The following is a 7,745-nucleotide window of genomic DNA, read 5'->3' as shown; positions in this document are numbered from 1 at the left end:
ATTCAGATCCGACTCTGACCCCCCGGCCGCCAGAGATGAATGCGTCTCCTCGCCTGGTCTTTATTCCAGACCCTTTACTCGCAGGGGTAGCTCCCATTAAATCCAGGAAACTGCTCCCTGGAATAAAGTGGCAGGAGCAAGGGGTCGCAGGGCCAGGCCCCGGGGTTTATAAAGAAATCATTCACTCCCGCTTTCCAGTTGTCGCGGAGCGAGCCTGAAAATATTTGTTTATATATGGAAATATTTGGGGGGGGTTGGGGGGTAAAAAAAAAAAAAAAGCGAAATAAGGGGAGCCGGCTGCGGGGCGGGAGTGCTGTCCAGATGTGCTGCTTTCAAGGGCTGAGCCAGTTTCAAACCCTGCTCCACAGCAAGGAAAACCTTTCCGAAGGTCCTTTAACCAGCCCTAGCCCGGGATACTATTATTTTTTTTTTTTTTTTTAAAGTTAGTAATTGAAAACAAGGTTAAAACCAGTCAGCGGGTGCGGGCTGAAGGCTGTCTGCTAACGGTGAGCGAGTGATTTACTGGATTTTAATGCAACGACGATTATCTTTTAAAAAAACGGAGCGGAGGATTTGGAGGCTCGCCCTCTCGTAAGAACCGAGTTTAAAGCCAACACAAGTCGCCGCTTGGAAAACTCGAGCGAGGTGATGTTCCCGGGCTGCGCGGGGTCAGTTATTGTGACTGCGGAAAAAAAAAATACGCCTGCAATTTATTTTTTATGGTCTGCACAAACGGTATTGTTGCGTATTATTAACTAATTCATAATTATACCCCTATTATGCCGTCGATTCTCTCCCTCCCCCCTCCTTCCCCCGGTTTTCTCAGGCTTTGAGAATTGAACCACCGCAAAATATTTACAGTCTCAAGTGTTTTTAAATGGGCTTTGTTTGTGTTTTACAGAATAAAAATCTCTATTAGTGTTTAAACAAACACCATGCCAGTCTCTTAAGCCTTCCAGATGTTTGCAATAAAATGTCAGGTTTTGCCTTTGGGACTCGAAATAAAATTTAACTACCTTCACCCTGTAATTATTCTCTTAGCTCTCCCTTCATAAATTTATCTGCTTTCTATCAGGAGAGAGAAAAAAAAAAAATCCGATTATACACTTGGACTATAAAAACCAGCCACTACTTTCCCTCCATTTTACCAGGGCTTCTCCCCGACTTGTTTCGGCACCGCAAACCAACGCGCACACATTATTTCTGACTCTCCTGTTTTCGGAGGAGACCAGGCAAAGCAGAAACATTATCAGGAGGCTTCCTGAGGTTAAGGCAACAAAATGCCCAGTGTCCCTGGGCCTGTCCATCCCCCCCACACCCTCCAGTCTCCCCCAGCTCCATCCCGGCCCCGCTGTTCCCGGAGGGAAGGCGAATCGGGAACTTAAATTGTCCCTGAACTTCCTCCAGCTCCGGGTGTGGATTCTTCGCAGGGATTAATCAGACCTGACTGCATTTCGGAGCCCTCCCCGTGGAGCTGTTTGGAAATAGGCAATTACGATGAATAATTCAAACAAAGCAGGTTTCCCCTCGCAAACAAAGACGCAAGTTCCGGCTTAGAGACCCTTCAGCTACTAACTTGGACCAACACAAGGCAGGGTTAAAAAAAAAAGCCATGCATTTTTGTATTTACCGCGCCAAACTTCAGAACAACTCGGAGAGATAAGCGAGGGTCTAGATGGTCTTTCTCTCTCTCTCTTCATTTGCCGCCTATAAACCCATTTCTGGCTGAAGTCAGGGTCGTCGACTTTTTGTCCCTGCGTGCGTAACACCCGCAGGCGCGCTCCTTCTGCCTCCCTCTGCACAGCCTGGGGGCGCCTCGGCCAGGGACACCCCACTTCACACCCACGGGCACCCCGGGACCCACTCCCCATGGTTACTGCCGCCTTTTTTTTTTATAGTATATTTATTTTCCCCCTTCCTTCTCGAGGAGAAACCTTCTTCTGCAGCTTTTCTGCCTGCCCTGTGCCGAGGTCTCTGCTGACAGGTGAATCCGAGAGGCTGATGCTCTCGGGTGGCGAGAGGCAGCAGCTTCACGGAGGGCAAGAGGCCGGTAAACCCGCTGGAGAGCAGAGGTCTCCCCAAAAACGCTGCGTTACCCTCGGCACCTCCGAGCAAGAAAGGGATGGGGAGGCCAATAGGTGTCCGATGGGCCATACTGGCCCCTCCGCCGCTTGCCCGCCCCTCCGTGTTACCATCTCTGCCCCCCAACTCCTCCGAGAAGAGGTGGCAAAGCAAGACGAGGTCGCTCACCGGGGAAGGCTGATGCCGAGGGGAAAGAGGGAAGAGGGGGGGGTCGAGGTTCCGCCGTCCCTCTGCCCACTCCCCCGGCCCCATCTGCAGTGAGTCGCTGAGGTTTTTTTCCTTGGGCCTCCTCTTTCCTGCCCCCGTTTGCAGGTGGACTCGGGGGTGGTGTTGGCCGGCGGGAAGGGACCGAAAGAGACGTCGAAGCACTTTTTGGGGTCTGGGTTGTTTGGTTTGGGGTTTTCCTCCCCCTTCACCCCCTCCAAGAAATAACCCACCTTTGCGGGACTTCGGATGAGGGTTAGGGGACCTCGGAAAGAGCGGGGAAAAGCCGGCAGGAGGGCTGTATGCGGATAAATTCTAGGAGCTGAGCCTGGAGGATCCTTGGGCTCAGCACCGCAGGGCCGAGGATGCCCCCCTCCTGCCCCACGCCTCGCAGCGGCGTGACCGGAGGGATGCGGGGAGCAGCGGGGAAAAAGCCGGGCCGGGACCAGGCGTGGGGGGCACCCCACGCATAAATTCCAGCGGGGAGTTTTTAGTCTTTCAGGTGACCGCTCCCAGCCGGGCTTCAGCAAAAAAAAATCAATTCCCCGCCAGCAGCAAGCAGATTATTGCCGCTATTATATTTTTGAGTAGATTTAGGGTTTGGAAGGTTTGGTGTTTGGATTATTTGGTTTGATTATTTTATTTTTTTTTTTCACAGCCCCAGTGCAACCCCTCGGCTCCCAAACCCGCAGGATGGAGTCTAATGGTTGGGGAACTCCGGGTCTTCACCCGCACATGGGGCTCACCCCTACCTTCCAGCTGCCCAGCTTGAGGTTGACGGGCTGTGAGGAGGAACTGGAAAAGCCAAGCCTCCTTTCACCTCCCCCCCTGTCCAGGTCGGACCCATCTGGCAGCCCCGATCCCCCCTCTCCTTGTCTCCACACCTCGCACTAGCCGAAAAAAGCGGCGTCCCCCAGAAAAAAAGCTGCGGGTCTTGCACACAATGGTTCTCGTATGGGGCGCTGCAGGCGGACAACCGGCCCCTTGTTAACGAGACGGGATCCAAAGACCGCTTTTCCAGGGAAGAAAGCCGAGCTGCGCACAGCATTTCAATGTGTGTTCAGTCAAAAAAAGAAAAAAAATAAATATAAGGGGAATTATTATTTTTTTTTTTCTCTTCGAGGTCTTTGAACCAAGAGAGGTCTGTGCGCTCCCCCCGACCTCATACATGATGTGTTATACTGTAAACAATCCCGTTTAGGGCCGATACTAAAAGGCAGCAGAGTTTAATGGCACTATTCAAAAAGAGCGGTGGTTGCGGGATGCGATCGGAACCAGGCGGGGTTATCCCGCCGTGCTACCGGCGCTGGGCACGGCCACAAAACCGGGAGAGCGGTGCCCGGCCTTCACGACGGGCACCGGTGGACACGGCACTTTCGCCCCACGAGAAATGCGATTGCGGCATAAAGCAGTCACGCCAGAAACCCCCGCAAAAAAAACGTCCCCGCAAAACCGGCCCTGATCCGTCAGGCCCCGGCCCGGGCTCCCTTTCTGCATCGCCAACCTCTCCCGCTTCTTGCTCTGCGCCCGGAATTTACCCAGATTTATTATTAAGCGAGTTTTTATTACTTTCTAATACTGGTTTTATTACTTTCCAGTAACCAAAACGCTACCGAGGGACTGGGCTATCCCACAGCTAAATTTTGGGGCTGTTCCGGGAGCATTTTGCTCCTCTGCTTGCGGTTCTTCGTTTGCCGGGCGACCCGCTCCCTTCGCAGGTTTGTTTTTTTTTTTTTCCCGGGTGTAAGATATAGAAAACTTGGAAGGGAAGGGAGGGGGACGGGCGATGCCGCCCTGGGACACCCCCTGATCCAGCTGTACCTTTATTCCTCCCTCGGCGCAGCTTCTCGTCGCCCCACAGCCCATCCCGGTAATTTTCAGCAAAGGCGCGGAAACCTCTTAACGATCTCTCCCCCGCTCCCGCCTCGGCACTACCCGCTTTCCTGTCGTGGGGGTCACTTTTTATCGCGATATGGATACTACGGGTGATAAATTCATCTTCTCTCTCCATCACCCGGAGGAGATCCCGCTCCGAAGCCGCCATCCCGCGACCCCGGCGATGGGGGCTCCCCGCCCTCGAGGCCTTTCCCTGCCCCCGTCCCGTCCCCGTCCCCCCCCGCCCGCCCCCGGCGCGTCCCCGTCGGAGGGGGCACGGAGTCGCCCAGGGTCAAGCGAGCGGCATGTGGCATCCCCGGAGGAGGAGCCCGGGGGCTGAGCTTCCAGCCCTCCCCCGGGGAGCAGCGAGCCCACTCTCCATCCCCTTTCGGGGCTGGGGGCGTGAGGCCGGGACACCGGGCTCCGCACCCGCAGCGAAGCCCGAACGGGGCCGGGGGGAGCGGGACGCTGCGGGAGCCGCCCCCCTTCTCCCCCCCGCACCCCGCCGTCCCGGTCCTCTCCCGTAATCCCGCTTTTCAGGCTCCCGCAGGACAATGCGGGGGGGGCTGCTGCTCCTGTCCGCAGCGGTCGGATGGCGGGGATATCCCCGCAGCGGGGGGGGAGAGAGCGGAGCCCAACCCCCCGGCAGCGCTTCCCGAGGCTGCCCGAGGTGGGCGCAGCAACCGAGAGGTTCCGCGTCCAAGTGCGTTTCCCAAACCCGCCGCGGGCTCCGGTTTTGGGAAAGGCACCGCTGGAGGCGGCGGAGCCCGGTGGGAGAACCGGCTGCGGAGGGGACAGCGGGTCGCCCTCGGAGAGAGGGGAGAAGGGGCAGCACAGCAAATTTAGAGAGGGATTTGGCAGCTCAGCACAGCCTGGGGCGCAAAGAGGCTTCACCCCCTCCCCCGGGAATGAGCTGCCAGAGATGGGGGGAGACCCAGCTGCAGGGGAGACCCCTGCAAGGGGTGCTCAGATGCCTGCATCCAGCCTTTTGGGTTTTTTGGTTTTGTTTTTATTTTTTTTTCTTTCCGTGCATGGTTGCGGGGCGGCATTTAGTCGCATTTAGGCATAGGTACTCCCGATTTTGGGTTTCAAGTCAGCATGAGGAGGGCGGCCGCACAGCAACCAGACAAAGCCAGCCTGTGCCACACTTCAGCCGCGCTGGGGGAATAAGGGTTGCTGCTTTTGGAAAACAAAAAAACCCAAAAAACACAATAGCAATTAAACGCTCATCTGAATGTGTGACTGCTTGTTTGGCACAGACCGGCCGGAACCTGGAGGCTTTTCCCCTCGCCAGCACACACATTATTCCCCCCTTTTCCTCCATCCCTATCGGTGCGAGAGGCGTCCCGCACCGGGACGTCCCGCCTCGGGAAAGCTCTCCAGCGAACTGGGACGAGCCTCAGATTGTGGGTGCCCACAAGTGTCCCCCCCACCCCCCGGAAGGGGGACAAGTGTGGCCTCTTTTAAATTAATAGGACCGATCAATAGCTTCAGAGTCAAAAAATGCCCCCGTAGCAATCCTGACTCGAAGTTTTCTTCTTTACAGATGTCTTATTGCAGAACAGTCCGTTTGTTAAGATCCCCCTGTGCCCTGATAATCCTGCCCTGCCGCATTTACTTGCTCTGCGTTGATGTGGTTTTTCCTCTTGCCTTTCAGGATTAGAAAAATCTCTCCCTCTCCCTTACTCTCTTTTCCCTCTAAAGCCGGGTTTCAGAGGAATGTTGGCTAGACCTCCTCATCTGCTGCTTTCTTTCCCCTCTGATGGCAAATTCGGCGTCATTTGTGGACTTGCCCAATGCAAACATTGCATTAAGAAGTATTTCAAGGCATTTTATTATTGCTCTGCACTCCTTTGATGTGGTCTATAGGCACCAATTGTTGATGTCTCCCTGCGACTCCTCAGTGTCAGCATCTCGTTTCTGTCGCCCTTTGTCCTCCCCCCCCCCCCCCCCCCCTCTCCCTTTTTTAAACATATGTTTCCCCCCCCCCCCCCCCCCCCCCCCATTTCTCCTCTTTTAAAAATACGGGTTTTGAAGGGTCGCGACAGATCCCGCCACTTCACCCGTGGGTCACTGCCGTCCCCGTTTCCCAGGGGAGGGCCATCTCCAGCGGGACCGGGGGCCTTGTCCCCTCCCCTGGACATCACAGATTTCCCCGCCCGCAGCTCCCGCCCCGAGGCTGCGGTGAGAGGCAGCCCCGCTCCTGCCCGCCGGCCCACGGGTCTCCTCCCGCGTTCCCCGTGGGCACCTCGCCTTCCTGCTGGCGTGAGCTTCTCTTCCCGCACCTCTCCTCCCGCGGGGGAGGCAGCGAGCGGCCCGCACCGTGCGGAGATGCGGGGGGTGGGGGGGGGACACTGCGGCAGCGCCGGCCCCTTTGCTCCCGGGGCCGCAGCCTGCGGGGAGGTGTCTGCCCTCGGTCACCGGGGGGGGTTTCGCCATCGACCGGTGGCCGGACCCATCTCGGAGACGGGTCTTGGAGATGCCAGCGGACCCGCATGAGTCCAAGGCGGCCTCACACCGAAATTCGGCTCGCACGCGGCTCCTGCGGGTCTCCACCCGCACCGAGGGAGAAGAAAGGCGCATCCTCCGCGCATCCCGAGCGGGGCACCCCCCTTACCCCCCCAAAGCCGGCAGAAGCAGAGCCCGAGCCGAGGTCCCTCCAGCTCGGGGCTCTGGAAACGTCCCCCACGGGAGCTGTAGGGACAGCGAGCTGACCCCAGACGGCACTTTTTGGGACTGACAAGCAGCGAGCAAGAAAATCCGTTCTGCACGACCCACGCAGGGGACACGGCGCTGCGTGTTTTTCAGTGGGGGAGCGGTGGGGTGGATGTCTCTCCAGTCCGTGTGTCTCCCCCGACCCCCCTCGCATTTGATTTTCTTGGCACAATAAAATCCCCACCTCCGCACGGACGGGTCTCTCCCGGGAGAGGAGCCCTTAGGCAGGTGGCTGTGGCTCGGTCACGGAGTGGGGTGGCCCCAGGATTCCCCCCACACCGCCTGCTGCTCCCGTCCGGGTGACCCCCCCCTCCTGCAGTCACCAGGGGCCCGGCGGCGGCCGTGGCCGTGACCGTGGGGACCGGGATGCGGGTACAGGAGCCTTCTGGCAGGAGGGAGCAGACCAGAGATGGCTGCCCCCACCCCGGGGGGTGCAAGTTTTAGTAATAACACCCCCACGCCCCCCCCCCGAGCTGGGAGCGTGGGAAGAGACGCGGGGGTCGTGATTTCGTTTGGGGCGAACCATTTTTTGGGGAGCGCTCCAAGAGGGCTGGCAGAGCATAGGGGAAAGCAGAGGGTCCCCCCGCATCTCCCGCCTGCTCTGTCGAAGAGGGGCTGAAACCTTCTGCCCCACCGGGTCCTGGCCCTTGTCACGTCCCCAGCAGCTCTTTTAACCAGCTCCCCGTCTCCCCGAGGTGTGAGCGCCTCTCCCCGTGGCGTCGAGCCCCTCCGCCAGGCGCAGAGGGAAGGGAAGGTTCCCCTCGCACTCTCCGGCCAGCCCCATGTGCACTGGCAGAGATTTTTTCCCTTGTGAAAGAGTCGGGATATAAAAGTAGCCCCGAGCAGATGTTCCGGCAAAAGGGGGCTCG

At 57.8% G+C, this 7,745-nt stretch overlaps 1 long non-coding RNA gene across 1 annotated transcript; it reads left to right on the top strand.

Moving 5' to 3' along the window:
- The first annotated feature begins 397 nt into the window (after positions 1 to 397).
- On the top strand, positions 398 to 3,389 carry LOC106896865. The gene is made up of 2 exons (XR_001413679.1): positions 398 to 645; positions 2,945 to 3,389. It is a non-coding gene; the product is annotated as an uncharacterized LOC106896865 (long non-coding RNA).
- Positions 3,390 to 7,745: the final 4,356 nt, after the last annotated feature.

Source organism: Calidris pugnax, unplaced genomic scaffold, assembly GCF_001431845.1.
Source record: "Calidris pugnax isolate Ruff unplaced genomic scaffold, ASM143184v1 scaffold225, whole genome shotgun sequence".
NCBI classification, from domain to species: Eukaryota; Metazoa; Chordata; class Aves; order Charadriiformes; family Scolopacidae; genus Calidris; species Calidris pugnax.
Note: the sequence above shows the minus strand (reverse complement) of the source record. Positions and strands in the feature narration are given on the sequence as shown.